Below are 16,818 nucleotides of genomic sequence, written 5' to 3' on the forward strand. Positions count from 1 at the left end.
TTCAATTTTTTTTCATGCTTTTTTTCCAGTTGTAATGCTATCTCTTTCATTTCTCTCTGCAGTAATAATGAGGTGACTATGATGTTGCACGGTGGTTTGGTGGAGACTGCACTAGCCAAGTTTGAGGGACACATGGATAATGAAAATCTTTTTATTGTGGTTCAGTATGTTGTTGCAATGGGTCATGACTCTCAAGGTATGCAGAATCTCAGTATGTGAGACTTTTTGTTTATGGTTATCCTTATATTTTTACATCCCTAGGATAATATGATTTTACTAAGCAGGTGGTCCCATGTTGCACTCATACTTCAATGCCACAAGGGTTTTCATGGATGAGAGCTGGCCAGAGACTCAGGAAGCGAGGATGGAGCTTTTTTGCTGAATCTTTGTCTTTTTGTTAAATGCAGCCAGGTGTTGTATATAACTTAATATTTTTTTGATGGCTGCAACTTATGGCTCTTGCAAAATACTATGTTATAATTATTACGAATTTAGTTTGTTGTGGTTGATAGTACTTCAAGTTTGGGTTAATATTTTGTTACCTGCTAATGCATCTTAGTGGTTTAATACTCATCATTCGGCTATTCATAGTGTGATATTTTATTATTTTGACTACAGTTATAGTTCTATTCCCAAATTGGTGTTTTATCATGACAGTTATATTTATATCTGTTTGTTTTGGTTTTTCTGAATTTTTTACATAGGCAATTGAATAGTTTTTGCCTTCAGTTATAGATTTTTCTTACAATCCGAAGAAGGCTATTGGACAATAACCTGCTTTGTTCTTTGTATTAGAAGGCCATATATGCGTACAAGTAATGTTTGTGACACTTTACCTAGAAATGTGATATTATGAGTTATATAAGAGGTATTTTCGTCACAGTAAACTATCAATATTTGTTTGGAAACATTTTTCTGCACCGATGCAATTAATCTTAGTACCACTAGAAGGTTGTGTTCGTCTTGAATAAACATCTACATTTATTCACAGAAATACTTTTCCAAGTTGATCTTGCTTATAATTTTGGTGTGATTCGTGTGATGGAAATTATTGATAGAATAAACAACTCACAACAGTTTAATCTATGAATGATATTAGGTAAAGGATATTTAACTTAAGATGCATATATTAAAATTTCGTTTAAAGAAATACATTCACAGGTGTGAAATGATTTTTTTGGTAAGTTGTTCTTGGTAAATATTAACCTTAATTCCCTTAAATAATATGTTGTGTTTAACGTATGGAGAATCTGATGTGAAGAAGCTTGAACTCAATAATTATAAATTTAAAACTGAATTCGGTGACAGAGGAACTCTATTTTTTACATGCATATGATTTGGTTTGTGTTTTGTGTTTACATTGGTCATGTAGTTAGGATGTCATAAAAAGTCCACAAAAATGAAATCCACAAATATGCATTGAGACAAATAACACGCTGGTCACCTAAATTCAGTACATGAGTGGGAAAAAAAGCATGAACTCACCTTAAGAGGATGAAGTTGCTAGATCTAATTACTGTTGGGGTTCTTAATCACACTCGACAAATTCGAGCTTAATGCCAATTTCTAAAGATGACGGGAGAATTCATTCGTAGTCCACCACTGGAGCATCAACCATAGTAGCTCGATCTACTGAAGTCGAAGTCTCATTGTGTTGGGACTAATTATCTTCGATTTCTGATGTGTTCTCTTGGATGTTCAGATATGCAGATAAGAGTGTTGTGACCAAGAGTCTTCTGTGCCTTCTATAAACAGGAGTGATCTTCATGTAGGTTTCAGACCACAAGTTAAATACAAGGAGAGGTTTCCTTGAATTATTAAGGTAATCGGCCCAGCAAAACTGGTTGTACATTCTTATCCATGTCAAGTACCTACTGTTTCTTCTGATCAATGTTGGTTCATTAATATCCCATGAGGGACAATAGAAGCCTTCATTCCTCATGATCCCATAAATGCACCGAAACATAACATATTGTGGACCAAACCATGTTACTAAACTTTTGCAAGTCTACCCTGTTTGAGTGATGTGTAAGGATATACCTAAGTTGAGGAGGTTTGGCCCTGTAGACACTTGAAGTGGTCCATAGGTGATTCGGATGAAGATAAAGCCTTTCCTGCACTATCTTCTCAGCTGAGAATATAGGTGGCCCTCATTGAATGGGTAAAGGATATTCATTCCTAAGATGGTTAATTTGCTATGATGAAATGAATTTATCATCTGTAGGTTGTAGAATATAAGTACGATGGAGCTTGGTGGCCAGGTCATGATATAGATCAAAGATTTTTTCTACTTTGCATTAATGGTTGATGTGACTTGACTGAACATATGTTGTCTTATCTTCACATGGTGTGCCTTTTTTTGCCTTTTCAGTTCTTTTATAAGTTTTCACAATTAGGGAAAGTAATTATAGCAGTTGCAACATAATAGTCAACATTGTCCAAAAGTGGTGGAATCTTTTTTCTGGGCATCTTTATTGAAATGCATTTCTGTTACCTTCTTTACTTTTATTCAAGGTTTTCCTTTTGGCATAAGTTTACAGAGCTAATAAATGTAGGCAGTAGGCCAGTACAGCCTATGATGACTGTAAGGTTTTTAAATGTTAGGCTATATTAAATCATCTATTAAGTTTTCTACTTATATCTAATATTGATTCCTTTAATTGTTATGTAGTTTTGTCAATATTATTGCTGCTGGTCAATTTAAGCAAAGGAAGCATCTCTATAAGATTTACTGACAATTTTTTCATTTAATGGTTCAATAAAAGGACTGAATAAGAAATTTTGATGTCAGTTGTCTGTGTACATGGGGGTTTGCATTTTTCAAACAATTGCACCTTTATGCTGGCATGTATATGTCGTTTCTATCTTATGTATTTAGGGTGAAGTTAGCTTTTAGTTGTTTGTTCATAAATTCACTTTCCTATTTAGCAGATGGTTTGCAGTGAGATACTTTCTTAGCTTTATAGGGCTGAGGCTGACAACGCAGGTATTGAAATGTACTCATAGTCCAATGAGTCATTAATCCTTCTGCTTTTTTTTTTCTTGTGCAGTATTTGATACTGTCTGACATGGCATTGAATGCGATTCAGATGCCACCATGCGACAATGTGCATTGATATGTGATGGAACATGTTAGCCTTCAAATGTTACTTTTGTTGCATCATTAATGTGTAGTATAAGGTATTCTGTCTTTGTTCACTTGTATGTTAGCTCTGAACTTATGGTCAGTATTTAGTTCCAATAGGTGTTTCCTAAATTATCATAACTGTAGCCGCTGCTATTATTATAAAGGCTCTATGTTGTATCATGAAATGGGAACAACGACAATTGTGTTAAGTATTGTATTCACTTGGATTATTTGACATCATTACAATTCAGAAAAAGGGACTATTTATCAGCTGTGGAATTTATTATGGCCACCCTGATAAGAACGATGGGTGATGTTTTATGGAATATGTGGGCAGTACTTTTCCTCTTGTAAATGTTTAAATGATGTTCTAATTTGGGTCTGTTGTCATTTTGTTAGCTGCCTCTTTCTATTTGTGTTGACTGCTTTTTGTTATTTATGTATGGACCTGTCTCATTCTGCCCTATTCCTTGGAAGAGTTGATCAAGATTCAGTTGCGAGCCAACACAAATGTGCACTGATATTTTATAGGACATGTTAACCTGCAGGTATATTTTTAAATGTCAAGTCAATGTTTTTAATAGGCATTGACAGCAAAAAGTTTTTCTATGTTCATTATAGCTATGATGGAAGGTCAGATTGTACTTTTTATTGCAGTATTAATGACAGAGTACAAGGTATTTTGTCTCTGGTTGCTTATATGTCATCTATGAATTTATAGTCAGTGCTTTGTTCGATCTGGTGTTTCCTAAATGATCATAATTGTAGGTGTTCCTATTATTATAATAGGCCTGTCATCTATCATGAATTAGTAACAATGGCAATTGTGTTTATTGTTTATATTCACCTGCATTCACTTCCACTATTTGGTATCATTGTGGTAAAAAAGAAGGTATGTTTGTCACAGCATTTAATGAGATTTAGATGCTAGCCTCCTCAAATATGCTTTGATATTAGCAACATGTTGAGATGGAAACATATTTTAAAATGCATGGTCAGTAGTTTTCATATGCATTGAATGAGATTCGGTTTGCTGTCTCATCAGATGTGTACCAACATGGGATGGTACTGATAAGTTGCATGTATATTTTAAATTGATACTTAATAGTTAATAGTTGTTGTAGGTTCATTATAGGTGTGATGGAATAGGTTTTAATCCTTCTTTTTTTGGGCATCATTGATGGTAGGGTATAAGGTATTCTGTTTGTTTTCGCTTGTATATCATGTCTGAATTTATTGTTAGTGTTTGGTTCCATTTGGTTTTTCCTAAATTATGATAATTGTAGATGTTGCTATTATTATAATAGGTCTGCGCTGTATCATGTTTAGTAACAATGAAAATGGAAATTATGTTTATTGTTTATTGTATGTATTTACTTGGATTCACTTGGACTATTTGGCGTCATCATGGTTTAAAAAAGCATGACTATATGTCGGCTTTAGAACTTGTGTAGCCCATCCTGTTTTAAACCACGATTCATGTCTTATGGTGTGATGGTATATGTTAAAATCATATTTACTAGGCCGATTATTGGTGTCTTTAGCCCGTCAAGCAAGACTATATAGAGTGAAATGCTTTGCACATTTAAGTAGATTCATATTTCTGTCAACATGTAGGAAATAGTTTACGGTACTGCACAATGTATCATATATTATTCTATTAACATTAACATTAACATTCTGTTAATAACAATGGTTATTTTAAATTATTGGGAACACTAATCCTTTTAGTGATCTCCTTGAAGGATATTCATTTGTTATGTCATAATAATTATTTCAGAATAAACTGTACTCATCCATTCAAAAATTCATTTCAGGTTCACTTGGTAGTGGTGAGGGAAAGGTAATAGTGACATATCATACTGTATGGAGTTTCTTAGGATCAATGAAACAATGAATAAATGAAGAAATATTATGATGTGGGCCATCTCATCAAAATATTACCAAGCCCACATAGAAGGATGCGTTAACTGATTTGGCTCCATTCTATTTCCTATATAAGAGGATGTTGTGTGGTGTTGTAGTCACCCCATCCTTGACTTCTTTTTCTTAATCATTTCCTTTCTTCATCCTTTCTTTTATTCTCAACTTAACAATGCCTCCACTTTCTCTTTCCATTACTTATCCACTGTTATATTGCATTTTTAGGTCATCACATTCCATTATTGGATAAGCAACATGTTGCACTTAATGAAATTGATAAGTTGTTGAAAGCAAATGGAAGGAGTCTTAATGACTTTCCTTCTCTTCCTTTACCTGTTGATGTTCCAACTATTGATGTTTCGAATCAGCTCATTCTACAAGAATTGAATTATGATAGGGAATCCTTACATTTAGAGGCTGAAGAGTTAATTAGGTCATTAAATAGTGAGCAAAAAGAAATATTTGATAGGGTGATGTCTTCGTTGATTGTTGATGATTGCAAGGGTAGATTCTTCTTTGTCTATGGCTATGAAGGAACAGGGAAGACATTTTTGTGGAACGCATTAACATATGCGTTACGTGCCAAAGGCAATATTGTATTAACTGTCGCATCAAGTGGAATAGTAGCAACATTAATACCTTCTGGAAGAACTACACATTCAAGGTTTACAATCCCAATTCAAATTAATGATTCTTCAATTTGTTCTATCAAGTAAAATTCTCCTTTAGGTCACTTAATTAAGTGCATAAAGTTAATTATTTGGGATGAAGCACCAATGGTTAAACGTTATTGTGTTGAAGCGGTGGACCGTACATTTAAGGATATCATGCACTGTCAAGAACCGTTTGATGGGAAATGCATAGTTATGGGTGGTGATTTTAGATAGATCTTGCCAGTCATTCCTAAAGGTAGTAGGGCAACTATTGTTGATGCATGTATTACTTCTTCGTTGTTATGGAATCATTGCACTGTTTTCGGATTAACAAGGAACATGCGATTGAACTCCTCCTCAATTAATCAAGGAACGTATTCGTTGGAGAAGTTCTCAAAATGGTTGCTTGATGTTGGAGATAGAAATTTAGGACTTCCCCATGATGGAGTAGCAGAGATCGAGATACCACATGAATTCTTACTCACAAATTACACTAACCCATTTGAAGCAATTGTGTCGTCCACTTATTCTGATCTCCGTAATAATTTCTCCAAGAATGGTTACTTCACTGATAGGGCCATATTGGCCCCAACAATTGAGTACATGAATGAAATAAATGAATATATGTGTTCTCTACTGCCTGGTGAATCTATTGGGTACTTAAGTTGTGACACAGTTTGTAGATCATCAGAAGATAGTGACTCCTTTGATAATTTGTACACTACTGAGTTCCTGAACAGCATAAATTGCTCAGGTCTTCCACCCCATAAGCTTTCTCTAAAAGTTGGAGCACCTATTATGCTTTTGAGAAACATTGATCAAGCGTTTGGGCTATGCAATGGTACAAGACTCCGTATATCACAATTGGGAAAGACAGTGATAGAAGCTATCACCTTGAATGGATCTAAACCAAATGAGAAGGTCCTGTTGCATAGAATGGATATGAATCCTTTAGAAAGTAGATGGCCATTTCGCATGCAGAGAAGACAATTTCCCATTACCTTGTCATTTGCAATGACAATAAACAAGAGTCAGGGACAATCACTTAATTATGTCGGTTTATTTCTAACAAAGCCAGTTTTTACTCATGGTCAATTGTATGTTGCATTGTCAAGAATTAGATCCATTGAAGGTTTGAAAATTGTTATCAATGAGAGTGGAAGTTGTACGAATACAAAGACAAGATATGTTGTTTACAAAGAAATTTTTAGGAATGTGTCACAAGTGTAACGGCTGGGTAAGATTACTTTTTAATTTGTTTGTTAAGAAAGTGTTGTCAATGTAGAATTTGTTACTTCATCATAATATTGTGTTTGATTTTATATCTATTTATGCTAGAACTTGACAGTGTATTCTTGCCGTGCAATGCTCGAGGGAGCATTTGCTAGTTAATCTTAATATGCATGCATCTAGGTGAACTATTCATTGGTTGCTGAGATTTTTCAGTATTATTCCATATTGAATTCACTTAACTCGAGGGTTCAAGTTGAACAAAGTGGGAAGCATCGGAGGCTTAGCTATAATGTGTCGATATTACTATTCCTCTCTCCAGCGTGTTTATATGATCACTGCTTTATATCGGCAAATCTTTGACCATTTTAATATTTATTGAGCACAGCAGACTAATTAATAGGATGTTTATGATGATTTATCTAAGCTAAAACTATATTATGTGAAACTATGATTATTGACATTATTTATAATTACAAACATATGTATTTGGATTATTATGAATGATATGGAAGTTGGAACCCTTTTTGTGTTATAAAGTATAATTTGTGTAATCACACTAGTTCAAAATATTATTTTTGCATCGGCCTTTTTATGCAGATGGTTGTATAAACGATGTAGAAAATGTGAGTGGTGGCATTATTTTAAATTCCCCACAAATTCTAATATATTCTCTACATATTCTCTTTCATTTTTTTTATTAGGCATATGTAGAAATAAAAATATATTTCTAAATAAGACCCAAAGGAGTATATGGAAGGAGCAGGTAATCACCGTGGCTTCATGGGTGTGCTCGGGAGAGAGAGGATTGACATGGCAAGTAATATTTGTAGTGTTGAAAAGGAAAAAGTAGATGATTTTTTTTTTAATGAAACTGTATTCATCAAACAAGTCAGTATAAAACAAGAAGGGGCAAGCCTAATTATCATAATCAAACTCCTCTTCTTGCTTAGAAGTGATAATATAAGACAACCCACTGGTCATGGGTTAGCCTGTGGCCGTTGGTTCTAAAAGAACTGACTTCTGGCAGGCTGATATTTTACCAACCTTGCCCGCTAGGGTGGGTTAAGCCAACCCGCTACTTTTTTTTTTAAATTTTTTTGTGTTGTTTGTTTTCTTTTAATAAAATCTATTCCAATTCTTAAACATGTAAAACAAAATATACATATAAAAATTATCATAAATAAAATAGGAAATTCAAAGTTTCAAACATTCCAAAATACTACTATTAAGCATACATAGTACATCATCCTAAATGATTAAATATACATTCCAAATTAAAACATAACAAATCTAAATCAACAATAATACAAGCACAATATTACAAATCATTAGAACCGATAATACGAGCCAACCCGCCGATTATGGGTTGGCCTATGATGGGCTTAAGGACTGACGGGCCAGTCATAAAAAGATCGACTTTTGGCAGGCTAATATTTTACTAGCCCAACCTGTTAGGGTAGATTGGTGGGTTAGGCCTGCCAACCCGCCACTTTTTTTTAAAATTTTTTTTGTGCCTTTTGTTTTCTTTTAATAAAATCTATTTCAATTCTTAAACATCTAAAATAAAATATACATATAGAAATTATCATAAATAAAATATGAAATCCAAAGTTCCAAACATTCCAAAATACGACTATTAAGCATACATGATACATCATCCTAAATGATTAAACATACATTCCAAATTAAAACATAACAAATTTAAATCAACAATAATACAAACACAATATTACAATTCATTATCAAGTGCTCAACCATTAGCCAATACTCAATGTTGATATAGTTCAAAGAATGATATGAAAATATAAAATTATTTGGTTGAGCTTGATAAGTAGATCCATCTTCTTTTTTCTCAACTAACTTGACCATAAATAAAATTCATAATACAAAGTGAAAAATCTATTACATTATGATAATTTTAAATAATGAGAATGAGATAAAGGACCAAAAGAGTAAATATAATTATATTTGATAGGAGAAAAAATTTAAAATAAAATAAAATAAAATGGGCTAACTCGCCAACCCTGCGGGTGAGCCCATTGCAATTCGCTCTTGGTAGTTGTGGGCTCAAAAGACCCGTTTTAAAATGAGTTTGATTTTCATCAACCTAACCCGCCACTTCTTGGCAGGTAGGTACCGACTCTACAAGTCACTATCAAGTGCTCTACCATGAGTTACCATTTAATGTTGATATAGTTCGAAGAATAATATGAAGATGTGAAATTATTTGGTTAAGCTTGATAAATAGAACTAAGGCTGAGCATGCAACCCAAAACCCGGTGGCTCGCCTACAACCAACATAAATTGGGCCCGTCTGAGCCGCCCAAAAAAGAAAATAAACGAGAAGGCTTAAACAGGGGGGTTTACAACTTAAATGGGCTGGCAACGGGTACAAGCATGGGCTTCCCGTACCCGCTCATTTTTTTTTAAAAAAAAAAACAAGAGAGATCTGCCTTGTTATGGGCTTAAGCCAAACCAAAGCCCAGTCCAAGTCCCATTTCCCATTCAGTCAAGGAGTCAGATCTCAGTGCCTCTACCTCGCGCCATCGCCCTCTACTCTCTTTGTCTCTCGAGTCTTGCCAGTCACCAGTCGCCTCTCGTCTCATTGTCTCTGTCTCTACAGACCATAGTCCGCTCTTGACTCTCCACAAACTCTCGTCGACCGTCACTCCACTCTTACGTTCTCGCTCTCGCTCTCGTCGGCGCCACTGCTTAGTGTGTCGCCCTCTAGTCCTCTACTCTCTTGCGGTCTCACTCTATTACTCGCCTCTTGGTGTATCAGCCTCCACTCTCTGGTCTCCACTCTCACCACTGCTTAGTGCTCATAGAGTCACAGCTCTCCACTCTCCAGTCTCTCAGAGTCTAAGTGTCTCACGCAGCTATGTAGGGTCGCTGCCGATTCCAACTCGGTCTCTCAATCAGGTAAGCTTCAAGTCTTCAACTTGATTTTGCAATTGTCTAATTGAAATGAAAACCCAATTCCAAATATATACATATATTTTTGACACCTAATTAATATATATACATGGCTCTGTTCATTGTTGCCGACCCTTAAATCATGTGAAAGTTGGAATCCTATGTGATCAAACAGCAACACATTAATTGACCTTCTGATGATATCATGATCAAATAGCTTTATTGCTTCTATTGCTCTTGCTGAATGTTGAATTATCTTCGACTTATGCTACTTGTTTTTTTTAATTATGTTTAAGTAAAAATTGGTTTTGTTTGAGAAAAATTGGAAAATTATGATTGTTTTTGTTTCTGCTATTATTATTTGTGTTAAATTTGATTTGGATTGAGAAGGAAATTAAGGAATGGCACAAAGTTTGCAAGAAAATGTCAAATGTAAGACTATTATAGAGGAAACTGTGGCAATTCCAACCGAAGACCCAAGTACTATTATTCAACATGGTAGAAATACTAATGAGAGACAAGATGCTGAAGAAGTAGCACCACTAGTGAAGAGAAAAAGGCGGCTAACATCTGATATTTAGAATCATTTTACAAGAATGCCATTAACCCAAACCAAAAAGAAACATAGGGCAAAGTACAATTATTGTGGCATAGATTATGCAAGTCATCCAAACAAAACTGGGACAAAACAGTTGTGGTGACATTTTGAAAAGTGTCCTAAAAACCCAAACAAAGTGAGCAAGTCACAAAGTTTGTCTGCTACTTTTCTTCTCAATCATCTTAATCTTATCGCTTGTTCAATCAGGAGCAATGTAGAAAGGCTCTTGCAAGGTTCATTATAAAGGATGAATTGCCTTTTCAAGTTGTGAAAGGAGAGGGTTTAAAAGAACTTTTGCAAGAGTCCGAACCTAGGTTTTAGATGCCATCATGGTAGGGATTGTTACCAATTGTATTTGGATAAAGAAAAATGTTTGAAAAAATATTTCAAGCGATCTAAATGTCGTGTGTCCCTCACCACTGATTGTTGGACCTCAATACAAAACTCCAACTACATGTATTTGACTGCACTTTAGATTATTGAGGATTGGACTTTGCAAAAAAGGATTTTGAATTTCTGTATCATTGAAAATCATAAAGGGGATACAATTAGCAAGCAAACTGAGGATTGCCTATTCAATCAGAGCATTGAAAGAGTATTCACAATTACAGTTGACAATGCTTCTTCTAATGACATTGCAATCGCATATTTGAAGAAACGGTTGAAGAGTTAGAATGGTTTAATATGTGATGGAGAGTTTATGCAAATGCGGTATGCAACTCACATTTTAAATCTGATTATTGGTGAAGGTTTGAAGGAAATGAATAAGTCTATTGAACTCATTTGACATGCAAGTGAATTTGTTAGATCGTCTCCAGCTAGGCTACAGAAGTTCAAGGAGCTTGTTGAAAAAGAAAAAATTTATTCAAAGAGTTTGCTAACCTTGGATTGCCCTAGTGGTATTGTTCATATTATACTTGTATTATTTTAACTTTATGTCAATTTCAGTTGATAGTTCCTAATTGTTTATTTCTTGTCATGGCATTAGGTGGAATTCAACTTATCTTATATTGGAGAATGCTGTTAAATTCATCAAAATTTTTGATAGGATGGAAGAAGAAGATCAAGATTACAAGGATTATTTTAAGAAAAAAGTTAAGCTAAGTTCAAGCCAACATGATGATGACCCAAATTATGATAATGTTATTATCGATACAACATTGATGAGGAGTATAGTCGAACCACCTAGTGCATATGATTGGAGTGTCGCCAAAGAGTTTCTTGGGTTTTTGAGGTTGTTCTATGCTAAGACCCTCAAATTTTCTAGATCAAATTTTGTGACAACAAGCACATGCTTTTAGTATATAGTTGCAATTCAGACTCATATTCATCAAAGTGTAGCTAGTGACTACTCTCTCTTGAGTGACATGGCAAGAAGGATGTAGACAAAGTATGATAATTACTGGGGAAGAGCAGAAAAAATGAATCCACTATTGATCATAGTGGTGATCCTTGATCCTAGGTTCAAGATGACATATGTTAAGATTGCTTTTGAAGACATTTTTCTTGAACCTACAAAGCATGAAGCCATCTTTAAAAAGACTATTGATGTCTTGTATCGATTATATGATCACTATTCTAGTGTTGTTGAGGGTGATCATGGTGAAGCATCTAAATCTCAATCAATAGTGGAGCAACAAGAACTACATGATAGTGTTAGAGCAGGGGATGACATTGATATGCTATTTCATGATGATATTGATTCTATATTTCAAAAGTTCCTGGCCACTGCGGACAATGTTGTTAGTGCAGAGAAGATTTCTGAGGTGGATGAATATCTTCAAGCACATTTATGTGGTTTTTGTGATCCAAAATTTGATGTCTTGGCATAGTAGAAAGTGAATGCTTCCAAGTATAGAGTTCTTAGTGTGATAGCACATGACTTGTTACCTGCACCTATTTCTACAGTATCTTCTGAATCAGTTTTTAGTACTGGGGATCGAGTACTAGATAATTTCAGAAGTTTTTTATCTACAAAGATGGTTGAGGCACTTATATGTGCCCAAAATTGGTTGTCCTATAATACCCCAAAGCTCAATAATCTTGAACTTGATAATTTTACTGAGAGTACAAATATTGTTACTGGTATTTCAAATTTCAATCATATTTTCAATTTATATTATTTTCTCTTCTTATTAAATATTAATGAATTGATGAATTTTTTTTAATTTGTTTTGTAGAGCAAGAGTTAGCAGTTCCAAATGCAACCACCTCTTTAAGTAACCCTGAAGCAAAAAAAGAAGATCATGATGATAATGATGAGTGATGATTAACCTTTTAGTCTTTAGATTTCTATACTTGTGGTTGTTTTGCTTGAAGCTTGAACATTCAAAATTTAGCATGATGGATTGTGATTGTAATGTATGGACTATGGAGTATGGACTTTGATTAATTATGCACTATGGAATATGGACTTTGATTAATTATGGTTAGATTATTAATATCTTTTAAGTTTAAACTGTCCAGGACTTCATGTTGCTTTTTTTTGTTAAACAAGTTGCCTGTAGCTTGCATAAACCCGCCCGTTTAACCCAGCCATTTAAGAACGGGCTTAAATGGGCTGAGTATGGGTATGAGCTAGCCCGTACTCGTGTAACCATTAACAGGCGGGTTATGGGTTATGGGCCAGGCTACCTAACCTGCTCATTGCTCACACCTAAATAGAACTACCTTCTTCTTGCTCAACTAACTTTGCCACAAATAAAATTCATAATATAAAGTGAAAGATGTATTACATTATGGTAATTTTAAATAATGAGAATGAGATAAAAGACCAGAGGAGTAAATATAATTATATTTGAAGGGAGGGAAAAAATTTAAAATAAAATAGAATAGAATAAAATGGGCCGACCCGTAAACCTTGCGGTTTGCTTACTGCAGGTTCGGTCTTGTTAGTTATGGGCTCAAAAAATCTATTTTAAAATGAGTGTGATTTTCATCAACCCAACCCCCTACTTCTTGGCGAATTAAGCCACCATATTACTGACTCTACTCTTGCTGCATAAGAGGAGGAGATTGATCAATAATACAAAAATTACCCTCCATAATATGAGTGACTTAGCTAAATAATCAACAATACCTAACTTTTCCCTAACTGTGCGTTTGGTATGAAGGATTTGGAGGGGAGGGGAGGGAGGGGGAAGGATTTTGATAATTTTCCCTTGTTTGGCAAGATAAAAATTTTAGGAAGGGAGGGAAATTTTTTTTATATTTTCCTTCCCATCCTCTTATAAGCCTTCCCTCCAAAATTGGGGGGATTTGGAGGGAAAGAGTAATATTTTACCTTATATTAACTAATATGTCCATATTACTTTTTAATATTCCCATCTTACCCTTCTACCCTTACCACGATGAAATCATAAACTCTTCAGCCATAGGCTCATCTCTTCAGCCACAGCCTCATCTCTGCTATTTGGAACTCAGCTCCTCCGAACTGAAGAGCTTGTAAGCAAGTGCGCAAGTTCTAACTCTGCTCTCTACTCTCTTGTAAGCTCATCCGAACCTTTGTTCTCTGCTCTTTGAAAAATTCTGCATAGATTTTCTGTTTTCTTCTCCTAGTGCTGGCTGTTGATTGATTCTCCTCCATAGCTACCTTGCATTTGTAGATTTAGTAAAACTTTATCATTTAGAATTTTTTTATACTATAACTTCTAAAAAACAAAGCCCCAAAACATTCTACGATGTGGGAGGACTTGATCTATAGAAGAAAAGGTTTGTAAATTTTAGATATAAAAATAATTTGGCCAAACAAAGTACATGATAAAATCCCTTTGATGTTATCACCTGTCAATTTGGCCAAACAAAATTATTTGTCTGCTACACCAAAGACTCCTTAAATTGAAAATTGTCAACCAGATTCAAGGCTTGAGTCGCTTCCCATGGATTTATTGGTATGATTAATGCATGTTTTCTTTCTTATGTCGCTTCCTATAGTCGCTGTCTTCTACTGATTCGGGTCGATTTCATTCGATCCATGTTTAATGGCTTCACTCTTATTTCACTCTGCCATATTTGTACTTAGTAGCCTTGTAAGAAGTTCAAATTATCATAGGCAAGAAGATCTGTACACTGATATGTTGCTGTATTGGCTAAACTTCAATGCTATGAAATTGGGGTTTCTTAGAAATGGAGTGGATGTGCATGATTTGCTGATAACTATGATAATAAGATAACAAGAATAAGAATTCATGGATATCTTATCATAAAGGCATGGGCGTATTTGATTCTTTTCACCGTTCTTTTTCTGTTGCTTTTGTTTTTAATATTTATTGCATTTGTGTTTGGTTTTTCCAATATCTAAATGTTATAGAGCTTAATATACGTGTTATTTTTGAAGAATTTATGTTTTTTGCTTTAGCTGTGGGTTTTGATCAAATTATCAACTTTATTTTTTGGTTGATCTGTAAAATTACCTTAAATATCTTTTTTGATCTATCTATAAGAATTATTAGAGAAAACTGACTTAGTGTGCCCTACAAAAGAAAGGAGTATTATATGAGAGATCAATATAGATTTCTTCTTGATGATTTTGACAATTTATATCCCAATGATTTTTCACTGTCTTAGTAATGAAATGATGAGACAATAATTTTTTTCAAGAATTCAAAATAATGAAATGATGAGACAATAATTTTCTTCAAGAATTCAAACCTGATAATTTGTGACTTCAAGAATTATGTGGTTAAATAGCCACTTCTATAATGCTACATCTTATGAGGCTCGTCTATGTGAGAAAGTTCACCATTTTTCATATTTGGCATAATATTCTCAGATTGAATTACTCGTCTAGGTTTTTCAGAATGTTCAGTTTCTGATCTGGATGAGAAAATGGTTTCATTTTCCTTTGAATCATCATGTTTCCCTTCAAAATTGTTAAAAAGATCTTGAATCCATTGCTTTAGCATTCATACATGTTTCTGCAAAAGAATCCTGGTTCACTAAATTATTTTTATATCCTATGATGATGTTTAACTCAAGAGTATAAATTTTGTAGATATATTTATCCTAGTATTACATTATTATTGATTTCCTAGTGTAATTATGAAAAGATGTATTAGTCTTTCACAGTTAAAATAAGAAGATATGAATTTGTTAGAGGAGTCAACTTGTTTTGGTCATTAATTTGAGGTAATTTTTTCTTTATTTGATAGAAGGATTCTGAAGAGGAATTTTTGATGCAATGGTGGGAAATGTGTTGGAGACTTGTAGCCTGCTTTATTTGTCTTGTTGTTCAGTATTGTGTGGCTCAAATGTATAATCATAAGAAGAAAATAATTTATAATATGAGTTCCACAAGAGAAAGGGTATGTGAAGAAGTGATGTATAAGATAATTTGTACTTCTAATGGCTGAGATATTGTTAGAATGAGTCCTGAAGCCTTCTTAGGATTGTGTGACATGTTAGAAAGAGATGGTGGCCTGAAGCCTACAAGATACTCAAGTGTGGAAGAACAAGTTGCTAAAACCCTTTACATCTTATCACACAAAACAAAAAACTGCGTGGTTAAGTTTTGGTTTAGGCATTCTGATGAGATGGTTAGCCGTCATTTCCATAGTATGTTAGGTGCTATCATTGAATTAGAAGATAAATTCCCTATACAACCAGATGGCTCTAGAGTCCCTCCTAAAATTCAGGTTAGTAACAAATTTTATCCATATTTTAAGAATTGTGTTGGGACTATAGATGGAATACATATACATGCCAAAGTACCTGTGGTAGATGCTCCTTGTTATCACGGTAGGAAGGAATTCCTTACACAACATGTGTTAGCAGCTTGCATATTTGATTTAAAGTTCACTTATGTGCCTGTTGGATGGAAAGGCACTACATCTGACTCAAGGATTATAAAAGATGCATTAAGATGAGAAGATAGCCTTAATATTCCTCAAGGTAACTATTTCACTAATTAGTAAAAAGTGACATAATTAAATAACCTTACAAATTTAAAACCAATAAAGTGACTATTTTATTTGATAATAGGGAAATATTACTTGGTCGATGCTAGATTCATGTTAACAAGTGGTCTTATAACACCTTATAGAAGATTTTGCTACCATTTGAAAGAATATTCGGATAGAAATCTATCCCAAAATCATAGAGAACTTTTCAATCTTTGACATGCATCATTGCATAATGCAATTGAATAGGCTTTTGGGGTATTGAAAAAAAGATTTGTAATTTTATTAAGTGCTGCAAAGCCTACTTATGGTGTCAAAGCTCAAAAGTTGATTATTGCTGCATATTGCCTTCTTCATAATTAGTTGATGAATGTAGAACCTAATGAAGAGCTTATCTGTGAAGGGGATGATGAACTTACAACTCAAGATGGATCTAACAATGATAACCATACTCCAAGAGGTGACAGAACT

The sequence above is a fragment of the Neltuma alba genome, unplaced genomic scaffold (genome assembly GCF_004799145.2).
Source record: "Neltuma alba isolate B1F8T4 unplaced genomic scaffold, ASM479914v2 tig00011067_pilon, whole genome shotgun sequence".
Taxonomy (NCBI): domain Eukaryota; kingdom Viridiplantae; phylum Streptophyta; class Magnoliopsida; order Fabales; family Fabaceae; genus Neltuma; species Neltuma alba.